Source organism: Melanerpes formicivorus, unplaced genomic scaffold (assembly GCF_026170545.1).
Source record: "Melanerpes formicivorus ecotype bairdi unplaced genomic scaffold, bMelFor1.0.p_v2 SCAF_1, whole genome shotgun sequence".
Classification (NCBI taxonomy): domain Eukaryota; kingdom Metazoa; phylum Chordata; class Aves; order Piciformes; family Picidae; genus Melanerpes; species Melanerpes formicivorus.
Window position 1 is genome coordinate 55,082,703 of NW_027142353.1, and position 18,166 is coordinate 55,100,868.

General features: G+C 40.6%; 1 protein-coding gene across 4 annotated transcripts in view; it reads left to right on the forward strand.

Annotated features, from left to right (window-relative positions):
• The first annotated feature begins 5,966 nt into the window (after positions 1 to 5,966).
• The window catches only part of SACS (sacsin molecular chaperone), a 70,163-nt gene continuing 57,963 nt past the window's right edge, over positions 5,967 to 18,166 (forward strand). For 2 of the 4 annotated variants that reach the window (XM_068143967.1, XM_068143991.1), the window contains exon 1: positions 5,967 to 6,409. The gene's annotated coding sequence lies outside the window, so the exon portion shown is untranslated. Of the gene's footprint in view, positions 6,410 to 15,153; positions 15,517 to 17,949; positions 18,033 to 18,166 lie in introns of those variants that run through there. The other 2 variants (XM_068143977.1, XM_068143984.1) reach the window with 2 other exon arrangements.

The window sequence follows — 18,166 nt, forward strand, 5'->3', positions numbered from 1 at the left end:
ATCACAGCAAATAATGTGTTAGATGTGACTCTGCTCAGGCTGTTGAACTAAAGATGGCTCATGCTGGTCTTGAACTCTGTGGTATGATATCATGTTTAAGAAGGTATTGGCTACCATTGCTTAGGTGAAACACCCTCTCATGTTGGAAAACAGCCTTTCATAAATAAACCAAAACTGGAAGTGATGCAGATCCAAGATGATTACTGAGGAATAACCTGCAAAAGCACAGAACTAATGCTACAGTTTTTGAAACACTTCTCATAAATCTCTTCCATGGTAAACAAAGAAAATAAACCAGTATCAGAAATGATCAATTGGTTATTTGTATCTATGTTCACTGCAACAGGGTGTAGGGAAATCTCCATGCCGGCATCCTTCCAGATGGTAACTACACAGAGTATCTGCCTTGAAGTGAAGTATGTGTAGAACACTAGATAAAATGAAGAGTAACAATTTACCAGGGCCATTTTCAAAAATAAGTTTATTTAAGAACTCAGGAATGAAATAACTGAATGATTATCCATGCTTGTAATTTTTGCATCAAATCCCTTTGATTCCCACAGGGCCAGAAAGCAGCTGAGACCATTTTCAGATAGAGTTCCAGGAGGCAGATGAGGAACTACTGACTGTTATGCCAAATATTTGTACAAAACACCTTCACAAGATTTCTAATAAAGCATAACATTATTGGACATACAAAAAGCTATCACACTGGGCAAAAGTCAACATGAATTTTTTAAGAGCAAATCATACATCTCATGCCTACTCAAATTGAGAGAAAAAGCAGGCAGGGATAGTGGCAACCCTCTCTACCTAGATTTCCAAAGGCATTTGAGGTTTTTAAGGTATTTTGTATGGTCACAGGATAAGATCACATGGATATCCATATAGTTGGTTAAAATACAGGAAATAAAAAGTAGCAGTAAAATGGTCAGCATGCATATATGAATATATATATAGAGTGCATGGTGTATATGTGTATCCTATACCATTCCTAAGAAGCAGTGTAGATGCAGTTCTGAGTTTTACACTGTCTGAGCACTACAGCCCAACTATCTGATGTGACATGGCTTCAACCTCTTGTATCTGCTTCTACAAAGCTGGTTCATCATAGTCCCACCACACTGGGGAGCCTTAACTGAGGTCTCTGCAAGTGCATCTTTAAGGCCTTTTTGCCCTTAATGCACTTTTATCCCTCTATCAATGTTGCCAGTATCAATCACAGAAAAAAGCCAATCTCCTGAATTTGAAGGCTTGGTGTCAAAGCAATCTCTTCACATCAGCTGCTCCTCACCTGCCTCAAGGAAGCACAGAGTGCTGCAATGCACTGCAGCAGTTAATACATCTACTACCCTGGGGTCAGTCAGGCTGCATAGCTTTGGGTGGGATGCACGTCATGGGCTGAGAAAGCTGGCAGTTACATTTTAGTTAGAGGGTGAATACATCTCACCACTTTTTTAATTTCTCTGCTTGGAATTCTTACTTGATAATCCATTATTTTTTTATGACCCCTCCTACCCAGACAAAACATTAAATTTTCCATTATCATGGTTGTACAAATGCAACAAACCACATTTTTCTTATGATTCCATGAATATTTGAAACATGTAGTGTGTGTGTGTGTGTGTACATATATATATATAATAATGATGAAAAGCATAGTTAATGAAAAAGAAGCATGTCCATCTAATCTGAGTCTAAATTAAACTCCCAAAGAACTATAAAATTCCACACCATTGGTGGTGCTAACACTAATGGCTTGGGTTGGCAACGTACTAATCACTCCAGCTCTACAAGGCTATGCTGGTATTTTAATCACCCAAACTCTAATAGCCTGGCCTTGCTGGCATTATCATCATTATGGCACTAACAGTCTGGGCAAGATGGTATTTTAATTATACTGGATCACAGCCTTGAAATGTTAATTTTTAACATTTCTGTCTTTTTATCAAGGTTAATAAGAGGTCTACTGCAGCTACGATCAATTAGAAAATGCAGAAACCATTGCTTTAACTTAGAAAAGAATAAGACTTGAAAGGCTCAACACTCAGAGTACTGGACACTTTTCACTTAGACTGATCCTTTCCCATCTTCCTTATTTTCTATAATTTATTTTAACTTCTTTTCCCTGCAGCACCTTAAACCACATTTGAGTCACTTGGGACAGCTGGAGTAGGATGTGCTGCGGTGTTTGCTGCTTTAAGTATTACAATGATTTTACTACAATATCCAACTAATTTAGTCCCAGAAGTTTAACCTCATGCAATAAAACCCCTCTCACTATTGCTGATGTTTTAAGAAATTAATTCAGATTGTCAACAGTTTGGCTTATCTTTAAATGGCACTAATTATATATCTGCTGCACATTCATTGACTTCAAAAAGCCCACTTAATCTTTGCTGTTATGTAGTGTAGGTCACAAAGAGATGGGTTTCACAGGGTGGTTTTGTGGCCAAGCTTTATTTTTATCCCTTTTAATTTGAGGTTAGGTATGCTGGGGGGGCTGGGAAGACAGATGAAACAGGAAATTGTTGGATTTGCTCCAGCAGCTGAGGAGTGTGATCTTGATGTGCCTGGAAGAAAAAATAAAATCAAATTGTCAAGGAATTAGAACAAACTCTCTCAAAATTAACTGTGATTAAGATTTGTGAATTTTGTTTCACATTTCTCCTAATAGCTGGGTCACCTCTTCTAGATTTTCCATAAAATTAGTCCCTTATAGCTCCCTGGGTTCATTACATAAATTCAATACACGCCATTCATGGAAGATTTCAAGCTGCCCTATTATGGTGATGCCTGTGAGCTGCATGTGAATGCTGACACCATGTTTTTGGCCTGGATCATTGCAAGGGCATGGTGCATTGCAGGGGTACATGTGTTTCTGCTGCCCCTAGCCTGTGCTGCCCACTGGGAGCCCAATTCTCCCCACCCTGCTATGGCCACTATGCTGAATGGCAGCCAGGGCTCAAAGGGCAGCAGGGGATGTGGTTTTGTGCCTCTCCCTCCATGGGCATTGTGCAGAGGCTGCCAACAGTGGGAATGTTGTGTGAGAAGAGATGTCCCATTTGGGGAGGAGGGAGGTGAAATAAAAGAGGCAGAGAAGTAAGAGGAATGTTTCTTACTGAGGGAGGAGGTGCGTAAACTTCATAAGGGATGAGCCTTGTGGGCAATGCATTTGAGTCAGTGCCCATAAAAGTCATATAAAACTTGGCAGCAGCAATGAGCTTTCTATTTTAACTTGATTTTCACAGCTGTGATGGTGAATTCCTCAATCAAATACTTATTTTTGCTTTTGTTTTAAACTGCCTCTGGAGAATAAATTCTCCCTTCACCTGCTTCCCACATGGAAAGCTCAGCTGCCCTTCCAGACTGCTTCCAGACACCGGATTGCCCTCAGCTGACATTCTTCCACAAGAAGACAGCAAACAATGCAAGCAGTTTCCAAACTATTTTATCTATTTATTTATTTTTGCACTAGGAAGGGAATGTCAAAGGATCACTTCTCATGCCTGCTGCTTAAAAAGGATTTGAGCGCTTTGTGAGAGAATACTTTTAAAGTGTTCCCTTTTCAATGTCCGATTCCCCACTGCTTCCTACCCTTATAAAGATTCCTGTGTCATCTGTAGCTTCATTCCTACCCCCCTGTATAGATTTTTTTTTCTGCTTTCAGGGTCTGACATTGAAAAGCAGGGCTGATGCCACCCTACTGATCTATGTGGTCAGCAAAGCCTGAGGCAATTGCAGCTGACACACGTGCCCTGCTCAGGAAGTGAGGTGCTGTTCTTGGAGTGCCAACATGTTGGAGCAGCATGACAGCTGTGTGAGATTGTTGTGCTGCAGGATCTTATCCAGTGGAGCAATGTTTTGGAGACTGGCACTGCATGTTTCCCTGGCAAAACAGTCTGCCTGGTTACAATGTCCTTTTGTTTACTTGAACTCAGAGAGGATTTCTTACTGTGGCTGTGGTGAACTCATAAAGCTGAGATGTGATGACCAGAAAAATGTGGTTTCCTTGATCTTTGTGCTACAAAAAGCAGGATCAGTTTAGTTGCTTACATATTCTCACTACCTCTTGACCTTCCATGAGCAGGACTCTAAATATAAGGATGAGGAGATTGCTTTTGATAGCATGAATCATTTCACTTGTTATCAGATGTACTTTAACATGAAACAAGCTTCTTTTCCTTGGAAGATTAATATATCCTTTTATACAATGCTGTAGCTGCCTCTTAGTGTTTGCATTGTTATTTTAGTCTTCAACTTGAGAGAAGTCAGCCTCAGGTCCTTGGCAGGAAAAGAGTTGGTTTGCTTTTGGGTTTGGTGTGGGTGTTTTTTATATATTTTCATTTTTTTAAAACCAAATGCATCAGAGTCACAGTAAAGTCCAGGAGTTCTCCAGGAAGGAGTCCTCTGTCTGTACATGGCTACAGTAGCACTGTGCTTTTTTTCCTGTCAGCATTTGTTTTCTCTGCCACTGCAGGTGTTACCCAGTATACGTTTCTAGTGCACCTTCTTCACAGCCAAAGACTACACAGGGAAAAGAGAGCTCCAGACTTCCTAGAAATCACTATTTTCACACTTTCAGCCAGTCCTGAAGTTCTTGTATGTTAGTATAGTATTTTAAATGAAGACTGACAGGGGTTGGAAAGATGCATTTCTGTCTGTGCATTCCTGGACTATGGGGAATGACAGCACTCTCCACTGAAGTGTATGGGATTCAAAGCACCAGGATTAAGATTAGAAGAGCTTTCAAAGGAAAAGTTTCATGGTTTTCCTTGAAGGACAGCCTAACATGAGTGACTATAGTGAGAGAATGAAAAATTTAGAAATCATAGAATGGCTTAGATTTGAAGGGACCTTAGTGACCATCTACTCCAACCTCCTTGCCATGGGCAGGGATGCCTCTCAAGTAGAGTTGGCTGCTCAAGGCTTCATCCTAAGTGGCCTTGAACATGGCCAGGGAGGAGGCAGCCTATTCCAGAATCTCACCACCCTTGTACTGAAAAACTTCTTCCTAAAATCCAGTCTAAACCTAATCTCCCTCTATTTAAAACCATGCCCTCTTGTCCCATCTCTAGACACTCTTATGAAAAGTCCCTCTCCAGCCTTCCTGTAGCATCCCTTCAGATTTTGGAAGGCAGCTGTGAGGTCTCCCCAGAGTCTTCTCTTCTTCAGGATGAACACCCCCAGCTCCCTCAGTCTATCCTCATAGCAGAGGTTCCAGCCCTCGGATCATTTTTGTGGCCCTCCTCTGGACTCACTCCAACAGCCCTGTGTTCTTCGTATGATGGGGACACCAGAACTGGATGTGATATTCGAGGTGGGGGTCTCACAAGAGCTGAGTAAATGCCTTGAACAGTCCAATCTTTATTTTGGTTAATGGCTGTATCTGAGATCCTCAATTGTCTGAGATCCTCAATTCTTTGAGATCCTCAGTTCTTCTGAGGTTTGCTTTATGCAGAGTTGATGACATGATCAGGAATATGAATGTGAAAAACATAAGGAGATAAATTTTAGCATAAAAGTGCTAAGACCTACCTGTGACAACTTGCAAAAAAGAAAACCCAGGATGCTGCTATTAGCACATGAATTTGTAATCACCACTGATGAAATTAATCCAAGACAGTCCTAAAGAGCATGAGCATAGCATTCTGTTGGTGAAGGAGTGAGGTAGAGGCAGAACAGTAAGGGTGTTTACTAAAGCTGCTGTATAGACAGAAGTTTTCAGATAAAACTTCTTCAAATTGTAGATGCTTTAAATAACATTCTTTGACACAGCAAGATAGTTCAGGTATGAAAGAAATAGGTAGAAAAATCTGTTATTCCTATTGTATAAGCTGGAAGAAATGCAGAAAGTGAAGAAATAAGAGCAAAATGTCAGAATGTACATTTGAATTAAACAGAACAAACCACAGAACTGGATCTGTGATAGGAAATATTCACTTCAAATCCAAGTTATTCCTTGAGTATCATCTCTGAAAAATGTGCTGTTCTGGCTCACTGCCTTGCAACCCCTTCTACTTTCAACGATTACCCCGTGGCTGCAGTTTGTATTGTGCTCCTGAAACCTGAGGTTAGTCGGGACCATATCTCTTTAAAAGAAAAAAAAAAAAAAAAAAGAGAAAGAAAAGAAACCACACACAAAGAAAGAATAAACCCACGCTGGGAAGGGGGAGCTAAAGCTTCTGCTGCATTGGGCTGTTTGGATACGTCTGGGCTGCAGCAGTGGTCACGCATCTCTCTGCAGCCTGCTGATTTTGCAAAAACCGGGGGGAAAAGGATCATTTTACAGTCCAGATGCTGTCAAACACAAGCAACCAATGGAAGAAATGGCACAATGAGCAGACCAGCATGTGGAAGCAGTTTATGAAGAAATAGTTGCATACTGAGCTTTGTCCCGGCGGATGCTGTAAGTATGAGCTCGCTAGCAGATCCCGTGGTCACTGCAGTTGTCTGTGGGAGATGTTTTATGGCTATCCCCGTGCTTTTGTCACTCACAGGTGGAGAGAGCATTAACTGTGGCGTGTTTTATGGCGTATTTAGGCAAATAGCTGTATTGTCTGAGCGTCTACAGGATTTCTGTGTGACTCACAAGCTGCAGTGCGCTGTCAGGGTGGGTGAAGCGCAGGACTTTGCACATGAGCTTGTTCTCCCTTCCTGATAGCTCGTCGGGGCTCTGCTTTATAGATGTGCTAGGAGATTGCTGCAGTACCACCCGCCCTGTGCAAAGGCCTCCCTCTGAATTTCAGCATTGCATTCAAGCACCAGGATACACAATACATTTTTTCACGCTACAATGGCTGACTTAATTAAAAAAATATCCTAGAGTGACTCGCTACACAAACTTTCTTTGTGCCAAGTGCTCTATTCTTAATTTTTCTTGTGTATGCAGTTGGGGAAAGCTTATGAAATTCCAGTAGTGTTTTGTGCTACCACTGGGAGACTGGTTCTTAACATAGCTCTCCCAAAGAGAGTGCCAAGTATGATTTACCACTGAAAGGAATGAATATTTTCCTATCTTGGGTCAGTTTCTAGATGAAGTAGATATGTGTATTTTTAAATGTAAAAATTTGTCCTTATAGAAATACAAGGGCTTGTTCTTTGGCAAGTAATTTTGATTCTTTTTATTCTGCATATGGCCCTATTGTCTAATACAGCTTGAAAAGAAAAGTAAAAAAGCAAACCTAGATCAAGTTTACTACACTGTTTCTCATCAAGCCTTTTGACAATCAGACAATTTTTTTCATTGCAGCTACAACTATGCATGTCAGCAGAATAAAAAGAATAAGCAATGATTATTTTTCTTGTTATTAGATGAGAATATTAATTTAACTCTCATCTTTCCAAGTACTGAATAAGGCCATGGTGATTTGGTCTAAATCAAAGAATATCATCTATTTGATAGCCTCTGCAGTTATACCTCAGTACTTACCCAGCTGCTGCAGAAGTGACTGGGAGATCTCACTCCCCAAGGGAGGTAACAGCAGGGTAGATGTGATGAGAAGCCTGTGATGGTGTATTAAGGAGTATGAGTAGTTGATGCAAGGAGGAGTATTCTTCTGTGACCTAGCAGAACTGCAGCTCCTGATGCTGATGGCTGCAAATAACTACCCATGCCCAACACCAAGCAGCATCTCTGGTTGGAAACAGAATTTCCAAAGATTAAGAGAGCAGTCATTTGCATTGTTATGTAAGGGTTGTAAGAGTACAAAAAGAACACAAAACCCCAATTCCACTGAGAATTCCTGTTCCCATACTGAAAATGTGCAGAACCGTGACATAATTTAATTAGATAAAATTGTTTCATAGGCTGCCTACTGCTGTGTGAAGACAGTGGGGAAAAAGTTCAGCTCCTGTGTACATCATTGTTTCCAGCAGAATTACACCAGGGTGAATTTGGCATTTTGGGGGACCAAAGGAATCTTTTTTTTCTCTGTCCCTCTTGCTTAATTGATTTCCTTTTTCTCAGATGTGCATTTTTTTTATGGCTTCTGGGGCAACAGGCACAGATCCATAGAAAAATAATATGAAGGATCTATGATGCCCAATTTAGGACCATGGTTGCCTGTGGCTCCGTGTAAAGCCAATGGCAACAGGAGCACTTCCAGGAAAACTGATATACCACACCCCTGAAATTAGCAAGTGATCATTGTACTTCACAATGTTTAGGAGCTGCTTGGACCCTGCTCTCAAAAGCATAATTTCTAAAACACTGTATGAGGGGTTTTTTTTAAATATACAAAAGTGTGTGTTCTTAGAGTATTTTCTTAGGCCACACCTTGAGTACTGTGTCCAGTTCTGGGACCCTCAATTTAAGGACATTGAGACACTTGAACATGTCCAGAGAAGGGCAACGAGGCTGGGGAGAGGCCTCGAGCACAAGCCCTATGTGGAGAGACTGAGGGAACTGGGATTGTTTAGCCTGGAGAAGAGGAGGCTCAGGGGAGACCTTATTGCTCTCTACAACTACCTGAAGGGAGGTTGTAGCCAGGAGGAGGTTGGTCTCTTCTCCCAGGCAACCAGCACCAGAACAAGAGGACACAGTCTCAAGCTGTGCCAGGGGAAGTTTAGGCTTGGGGTGAGGAGAAAGTTCTTCACAGAGAGAGTTGTTAGCCATCAGAATGGGCTGCCCAGGGAGGTGGTGGAGTCACCGTCCCTGGAGGTGTTCAAGAGGGTACTGGACGTGGCACTTGCTGCCATGGTCTAGTAGTCATGAGGTCTTGGGTGACAGGTTGGACTCGATGATCTTTGAGGTCTTTTCCAACGTTACTGATTCTGTGATTCTTGAAGCATTTTAACAGCGTCTAGCTGCCCAGTTTGTATCAACCCTTTGAATAACTGGAATTGGGAAAAAAATGCATGTCAGATTTCAAAGCATTTGATCTTTTTGGAAGATTTAATCTGTTTAGAAATAAGTTTAAAAAGTTCAGCAGTATTTTTTTTGTTGTTGTTGTTGTTATGCACACAATTATTGAGCAATTATTTCTGCTCCACCTAAGAACTATAACAAATTGTTATACATTTTAATGCATAGCATATTTGTAATGTACAACTGTTATAATTGTACATTAATTTTGTGCAGCAGGTGCACACTAATAAGTGTGTATTCCATGGATATAGTCACATTTTATCAGTTTCAAACAAAATCATTAGGTGGGGTGGTCTACTTCCTTAGTATTTTTCTTCTTTCTGACTGGCTTAATAGAAGACAATAACTGCTTGGGATTTTTAGCAAGCATGTTGCCATTTGTGATGGGGATACCCCAGAACTGTGTGAAGAAGGAAGGCTTCATAGTGGCCGTGAAGAACTGAATGTGTTTATGCACAAAAAAATGTGCAGCTGTGAAAGTCAGACTAGAAATAAATATGGCAGAGTTGTCTTCCCTACACTTACCTTAAGAAACTGTCTCAAACCAGGTGAAACCAAAACAAGGCAGCATCTGGTGGGTGGTGATTACACGCTGAACACCATGAGGCAGGTGTTTTGAGCTCTTCTGGTGACCCCTCAGGAGGGCATTAATGTGGCCCAGTCTCTTATCACTCTTCAGTGATAAGGTTTAGCCTCTTCTTTCTTACAGGAGAATGATACTGCTGGTTGCATAACCTAATCACCACCTATTTTCCACCAGCTGCCCTATCTTAAAAGCTCAGAGATTTACCACTCTGGTCTTCCATGAAGGAGGAAATAACAATGCCAGTATTTAAATTACCCATTTTAGTTAAAGTTTCAGTGAAGCAAAACTTCACAACTTGTACCTTGTTTTAGGATAGGTTAATTTACTTGCCTGTCTCTTCATTACTGATACATGGTGGAGCTTTGCAGCCTTAAGAGCAAAATTATTGTCAGGTTTTAAGCAATGTAAGATGAGATCCTGGAGAACATGATAGTAGTTTCAAGTGGTCTGATGTGCTTTACAAGCAGGCACCAGCTGTCACTGAGTCCTGTTCCATAAAGTCATTTGCACAATGAAAGAAATCAGTAGTGTCAGGAGATGTCTGGAGAGAAGGGAAGTTGCATTACTGTGCTCTCAGTCATTGCTTATGCTACCTGCAATTTTCCTGTAAATTGCCCCATTCCTCTTAATTTCCCAACACCCCCCCACCCCCCTCCAATCTATATTGTTATTTTTCTCTGCTTCAGGCCACTTCCTACATGAATTATGACATCTGATCAACTCCCATGAGGATTTTTTTGTAAAAGCAGTGTCACTGGCCTGCTCCTACCCTCTAGCAGCATCTTATGTTTCTCTTGCTCCCCAGAGGTCAATTTGGGGGCCCTGCTCATATCTGTGCCACTAAATAAGAGAGCTAGGGAATTAAAATATTCTTGGGCTCTTACCTCTCTCCTTTGTGCTCAGAGGTGCAGCCAAGTTCATGCCTGTATGGAACTAGGAAGGGCATGTGTTGAGCCAGGCTCTCTGTCTAGAGCAGTCTGCAGATGAGAGATAGAGCAGGCTGTGCATTAGAGAGTGGTTTTTGCACCGGAGAGTGATGTGGAGTCTCTTTCCAGATGCTAATTAGTAATTTTCATCTCATTACCTCCTTCTAGATATGGCATTGGAAACACTTCCCTAACTTCTGGGATATGCCCATGTTATTCTGGCAGTCCTGTGCGATGCAGTATCTCAGCCTAACAGTGTTGATCCACCACAGCAAATTAGGTGTAAGAGTTGAAGAACTTTCCATGCTTTTTTGTTTCCTTTGGTTATTTTTGTCAATGCTGTACACATCTCATTAAATCACATTGGTTAATTTGACGTTTATACAATGTATGTGCACGTACACGGGGACTTCCCCCAAAGCGCAGTAGTGATGTGGAAAGCTCATTACTTAGGGGCATATACAGTTATATGCAACAAATTATTTGCCTGCACACACTAGAGAGCACTCATCTACTGCAGGAAAATGGATCATTAGAGCCAAAAGAGCTTTTTCACCTCTTTCATGATGCCACAGAACCTGATTTATTTCAGTGTCTCATTAATTGTGACAAAGATGATGTCAGATAAATTGTGTGTGTCCTATCTTATAAATAATAAATGAGAAGGATCAAGTGTCCCTCTTTCTCTGATGAATCAGTGTTATAGCTGGATGGAAAAGGCACCATCTTGCTTTATGCAACATAATGGAGTAACAAAATTGCTCAGGGTCAGTGGAGTATATTGATCCCAGGGGCCCCTGCTTGTGCTTTTATCTTAATCTCTGGCATCTCTCTCACCATGTTGTAAAAATACCTCCTTAAGGGGAATAACAATAAGTTCTTAAAGCTTTATAAAAAAACCTTAGGCATAATAGAACAAAATGGTCACTCTAAACTCTGTAATATTAAAGCAATCTTCCAAATACCCTTTCAGTGGAGCTTCATTTATTGACTGTTAATTTTGCAACTCCAATCAGAAATGTGCTTCTCATTTCTTTCTTTCTATTGCAGTCCTTGAAGAGAGAGCTTTGTGAGAGAGCTTCCCATTAATCACAATTTTCACTAATAAGGTGCTGTTTAATCAAGTAGTTCAAAACACTCTGCAAACACTCATGAATACAGCTTTATGATATCCCTGTTGCTTAATATAGCTGTTTGTGAATGATGCTTGTTCTGTATCATATGCTGAAATGTCCATATTCAGTCCCTTGGTCATCTTCTTTCAGGGCTCAACCACCCCTTTAGCATTTCTAATTGTGAACGGAAAGAGCACTGGGATACCAGTTTAGAAAGTAGTACTAGAATTGAGTAAGTTGTGAGGCAATAGAACAGAAGGAAGCAATGTCTAATTATGGGCACACCAAATCTTGGCAGAGTTCTTCAAAGAGTATTTTTCAACAACAGTTGCTGACGTGAATGGCACCTGCTAAATAAACAGGCTACGATTCAGTGCCTTCACACTGGTTTGCAGCATCAGCAAAGGAGTTAAGTTCTCAGCTTTTCAAAGATCTTTCTCCCCACTGTCTTGGCATGCTATATTGAGCCAAATCTCTGTGTTAATCTCCTTGCTTCTGCAACATTTGGCATTCCTAGATGAAAATTTTCAGCATAGCATGTCCCAATTTAGAGACAAGCCTTCCTACTTATGAAGAAGAAATTTATACAGATAAGTCCTCTGCTTAAAAGCATAGTGGTCAGAGACAGAAAATGCCACACCATTTGTCATCAGTTTTGGCTGACGAACGGCATAGAGATGAAAATATTTCTGGTTGTGTCTGTCCAACTGTATCCACACTTGTATAACTCTGTAGTGATCATAAAAGATGTTTCCTTCTGCTTTTATAAAAATAGACTTGGAGGAACAGAAGATGAAAAGAAAAAGTATTTATTGTTTTATTAACATCAGTAGCTGAAAATAAAATTCAGCCTTGCAACAAACACCTCAGAGGTATTTATCAGCTGGCTTAAGCAACACCCTTCACTAGGTAGGCAAAAAATACTCTCCAGAGCTTGTCTAACTTTTAAGCCTGTTTCTGAAACAGGTTCCTATACATTGCAAGAAAACTTGACTAACTGCTAAGCAGAATTGTTCTGGAGAAAGAAGGCAGCCTGGAAGATATTCTGCCCTTCTTGCTTGACATGAGTTGTGGAGGCATTAAGGAGGAGGATTAAGTCTGTAGTCGTGACTTTATACTATAAAAGTACAATTTATATGGATTTGCCAAAAGGACAGGGATGTTATGTAGGGCTCGGAGACCAAGGAGCAGGAGTTATGTACTGGCTGTATGGCCCACATCTAGTCTGATTCTGACCTTGAGCACATGTGAGTCAGTATGTATCTGACTTGCTGGATTCTGCACATAGAATGGAGTACTACTGGACTGAAGTGCAAGCTGGGAGTGGATGGAGAACAGCCCTGTAGAAAGGGATCTAGGGGTACTGACTGGCAGCAGGCTTAGTAGGAGTCAGTAGTCTGCCCTGGCAGCCAAGAAGGCAAACCACATCCCGGTGTGTGTGAAACACAGCATAACTGACCTGTCAAAAGAGGTGATTATCCTGCTATGTTCAGTCTTGATATGGCTTCACCTGAAGTACTGTGTGCAGTTCTGGACCCACAATTTAAGAAGGATGTGAAGGTCCTTGAATGCATCCATAGGAGGGCAACAAAGCTGATGAAAGGGCTGGAAGGAATGTCCTGTGAGGAGTGGCTAAGGACTTTGGGTGTGCCTAGTTTGGGAAAACAGAAAGCTGAGGAGTAACCTCATTGCTCTCCTCAGCTTCCTGAGGAGGGGAAGTGGAGAGAGAGAGATGCTGAGGTCTTCTCCCTGGTATCTAATGATAGGATGCATGCAAGAGGTTCAAAGCTGCACTGGGGAAGGTTTAGACTTGATATTAAGAAGTGTTTGTTTACCAAGAGTGGTCAAAAATGGGAACAGGATTCTTAGGTGATTTATGCCCCACACCTGTCAGTATGTAAGAGGCATATGGACAATGCTCTTGATAACATGCTTTACCTTTTGCTCATCCCTGAAGTGGTCAGGCAGTTGAATTAGATGATTGTTGTAGATCCTTCCAACTGAAATAGTCTATCCTATTCTATGTAGACTGGGGAATGTGTACTGCTTTGGGGGCAGAGGGCTGTAGCAATGTAGATATAGTCTAGCTCTGCATAAGTTTCCAAGATGGAAAGGCAGACAGTGTACAGTTGATCTAAAGGCTATATACATTTCTGTGAATGTCTTTTATGGGCAGCATGGGAGCTCTTCTTAACCCTTCTGCTCTGTCATATGGCTGCCTCTGACTTTATCTTGTTGCATAAAATGAATTTTCTGTGTGTCCTAGGTCTCCTCTTGTGTATGCTGTAGTTACAGTCTTGTGCTGCTAATACCAATCTGGATGCTGCTGTGCAAAAATTTTCCAATCTTGCCACTAAAGTAAGGCTGCCATGGTCCATGCTTTTCTTGGTTCCTCTCTTTTCCTAAGCATTGAGCATGAGGTGCCTATCCTTAATTTCAAAGCCTTTGCAGCCCTCATGCATGCTCTTCTCCAGTACTGTGAAGCTGACCTCCTTTTTTGGTTGGCTAATAATGAGTCTCTAATGTTATTTTTTTCAGATGAACCTCTCAGTATTTTCTCCCACAAAAGTTCACAGGTTGTAATGTGCTGATCTGAATCAAGTGAGGAAGATGATGAGGCACTGTGTAGCTTGTGTCTGAAACCAAAACATATAATGTGGCCTTATGTCCTTACCAGCTGGAGCTAATGGGAAGAAAGGATTGTAGTTGCCTGTATCTCCTCCCTGACTTTCATTACTGTCCTCTTCCAAAAATATCTTAAAGAACTCCAACTTGGTAATAAAATATTAAAAATGGACACTCTTTCAGCTCCCTCAGTGTTAGGGCAACACTATGCCCTGCTAATAGGTACTACGGGCTCTGTTTCTAGGACTGTGATTCTGGGGTTAGTACTGGGGTGTTGCAACTGTCCTTATTAGAAGATTGGGAACTGTTGCAAAAAGAGCTTTCTGAGACACCAGGCAAGCCTCCACACCTCAAGAAAGCCATTTGCTATTCAAGTGTTGTGACAACTAAACACATGCTAGCCAAAACCTAGTTGTAAGATGCTGTAAATTTGATGCCACCTGGTTGACCCTAGGGCCACAGTCTTTGATGGTTTAGTCTCTGAAGCTGAGATGGCCAAAATTCAGAGTTCTTCAGAGTAAAGCTGAAAGTGAAGCGGACTTCATCTGTCCCAAAGGGTGTTGGATATTACTGGAGTTTATATACACTTTTCCATAGGCCTGGACCAGTCTGGTCCAAAGTTGTCCTTCTTCCTTACAGGTCTAATGTCTTTGTTTGTTTTTCAGGTGGCTGTTACGTGTCTGCAGGCTGGTTCCTGATTATGTGATTCCTTCTAATAGTTGCTGATTGAGCCCCTTTATTCTAGATTTGGTACTCTTACACAACTGTAACAAACAAACAACTATTACAAAATATTTGCTCCCTGCCCTGAATCAGACAGTCCTGCAGTATGTCTGGGTGCAGGGCAAAATGGATGTGTTTTGCTTTTTTTTTTTTTTACTTTTAATTGGGCAGACTTGTGGTAATGCTTGGGTGCAAGCAAGAACAACATCAACACTGAAATTCCCTGACAGCTGACTGAATAACAAAGTGAGCTTCTGTTTTGGGAGACTGCACCAAAACAATTTTTGCCTCAATGTATCCATTCATTTCTTTAGACCATACATTTAGCAAATTTGAGATGTATCTGTCAGCTATCTTTAAGACAATGCTTTGCTGATGTTATGTGACAACACAAAAGTATTCCTAAACCATAAATATAAGATAATTTCACTTTATCCAATTCTGTTGGAGAAATTAGGAGTGAACATGGTGGCCTGGGGATTTTAGCAGCTCTCAAAGAAGCATTCTCCTAATAGTGTTCCTGTCCTCAATTACTATTGCAAAGAAGCTTTTTTCATGTGGAATTACTTGGAAAGCTTGTGAGGAGATTGATACCATCATGAGCCTGCCAAGTCATCATCTTCTTCAGGAGTTGTGAGATATACAGGCAGCCCTGGTTTGAAGGATCTTCAGGTAAGACAAGTGTGTATTGCTGACACAATAGCATCTGACTGAGCTGGGCTCTGATTCATCATACCAGGGGACCTTCACAGCAGTTTTGGACTGCAGTTTGTGGGCACTGTATCACTTCATCTGCATCTCTTAATCTGCAACAACTTCCACATGGCTTCTGGGCATAATTTGAGATATGTTCTTTTTAGTTAGAAAGTCTCATTCACAACCTATAACAAAGGTAATGTAACAGAGGCAAGTAACATTTCCATTTATTTAGTGTTTAATATGAGGACCAAGATGACAGGCATAGTAGATAAACATGCAGAAACTGAAATTGCATAACTGAGGCAGGAATTAATGTTAACTCACTCTAAATTGGAAAAAACCTAGATTATCTCTGTCCATGAAATCTGGAACACAAATTGCAGCTTTAGTAAGAAATATTTTTAATAAATTGAACAGATCCTGTAAGTCTGAGAAAAAGTCATCTGAGCAACTGCAGAGCCTTTGTGCAGTATCAAAAGTGTGCAAAGTTTTAGAAAGGAAAGACTAATTAAAGACATGAAAGTAAATGCAAAATGAGTTAAAATAAAACAGAAAACATGCAGTCAACATAATATCTTCTATTGAAAAATTATCTTCCAGAGAAAGAAAATGGCATAAATCTCATCTCCCAAAGTTTAGAAACACTGATCATGTTGAGAACTAACAATTAAGGAGGAAAAGATGGAAATTATTACAATAATACAAGAACCACCTCTATGGCAAATTATAATAAGAAGCTAATTAGAATTCCACAAAGACATGACTTGAAACCACAGGGAGAGCCATGGCAACCTCTAAGCAGAGACTAAGAGAAACTGGCCTCTTTAGCCAAGAAGAATCTAAGAAAAGTTAGCTAAGAAAAGGTGAGATTATTCTTAGTCAATCTATTAGATTAATGAGCACAGGGAAAGCAGAAATTCTATTTAACCTGTTAGAACCTGTAGGCATAAAAATGTATATAAGTATAGGCCACGTCCCTGGAGGTGTTTAAGCCCAGGCTGGATGAGGCTCTGGCCAGCCTGATCTAGCGTGGGGCGTCCCTGACCATGGCAGGGGGTTGGAACTAGATGATTCTTGTGGTCCCTTCCAGCCCTGACTGATACTATGATACTATGATAAATTATCCCAGAATAAATTGAACCTAGAGCGGGGGAATATTAATCATAAAAGCAAAGAAGTTTTCAGGCAACACTCCAGGAGGTGATGCAAACAGAGAAGTGTCAGATTTGGAGACTGATCAGCTTACTTCCAAAAAAGACTCTCATAGCCTATGACATCAGAGCACTACTCTCTTCCAGGAGATCCCTTCCAGCTTCACAGATTTCCTCTGTGCACAGCCAAGCACTGGAGGTCATTTGGGACGTCTAAGATGACAGTATTTAAATTTGTGTATGTGGAAAATGGCATTTGGGAATAGGTGGAGAGAAGCTTTTAACTCTGAAACTCACATCTACTCTCTTACATAAGAGCAGCTGAGTGCACTGACCCATGAGGCATGTTACCAGGCCACTGTGTTCACTCCTAATTTCTCCAAAAGAATTGGATAAAGTGAAATTATCTTACATTCATGGTTTGGGAATACTTTTGTGTTGTCAACATAGTATCAGCAAAGCATTGTTTTAAAGAAAGCTCACAGATACATCTCAGATTTGCTAAATGTGTGGTCTAAATAAGAAACGAATGGATACATTGAGGCAAAAATTGTTTTGGTGTAGTCTCCCAAAACAGAAGCTCACTTTGTTATTCAGTCAGCTGTCTGGGAATTTCAGTGTTGATATTGATGTTCTGTAACTACATGTTTGAAATTTCTCTGTCAGGCTTTGGTCAGTCAAATGGCAGGTTTCTGAGTTGTAGGTCTGAGAATTTCAACCTATTTCAAACCTTGAAGGAGGAGGTGCTGCAAAAACACATTCATACAATAAATAAATACATTTATGTGTATCTGATAGACATTAGTGTTCTGTGGCTAACAGTCTTGCCTGAATCCAAGGATCTGCAAACAAAGGAGGAAGCTTCCATCTAATTAAAAAAAACGAAACAAACAAGCAACAAAACCAAACCCCAAAACACAGGATGTGAAACCAGTTTTGTTTCTCAAGACTTTCACATTACTGTGATATGCAATTCTTTCCAATCTTCATTGCAATCATAAGAATAATAATGACAAAGACCCTGAAATGCCTTTAGAAGGCAGAAAGTCTAAGAACACAACTGCTCTTAACAGCAGGCTAACATCCTTCCTTCCTGACCATCTGTGCTGCAAGGTGATCAGAGAGGAAGTTGCTAGGCCAGAGGAGGTAGCAAGGACAGATAGGATGACTGAGGTTACACAGTGTTCAGGGAACCATAATGCATAAACTAAACATCAATTCTTTTTCCTGATTAAAGACTTTCTTTTTTCAAAAGATCTGAATCCATCTGCTCCTAATTTAATTGTTGAAGTAAGATCAGTAGGAAGATTGGAATACAGCTAAAACCTTCACTTGAAGGTAAAATGTAAAACAACAATTATTTATAAAACATTGTGTAAAACATAACTTTCCAGTGATATGTGATAATTATTTGGAGTTTTATTTACTTAATTTCCTAAATATATATATATTATATAAATTCTTAAATAAAT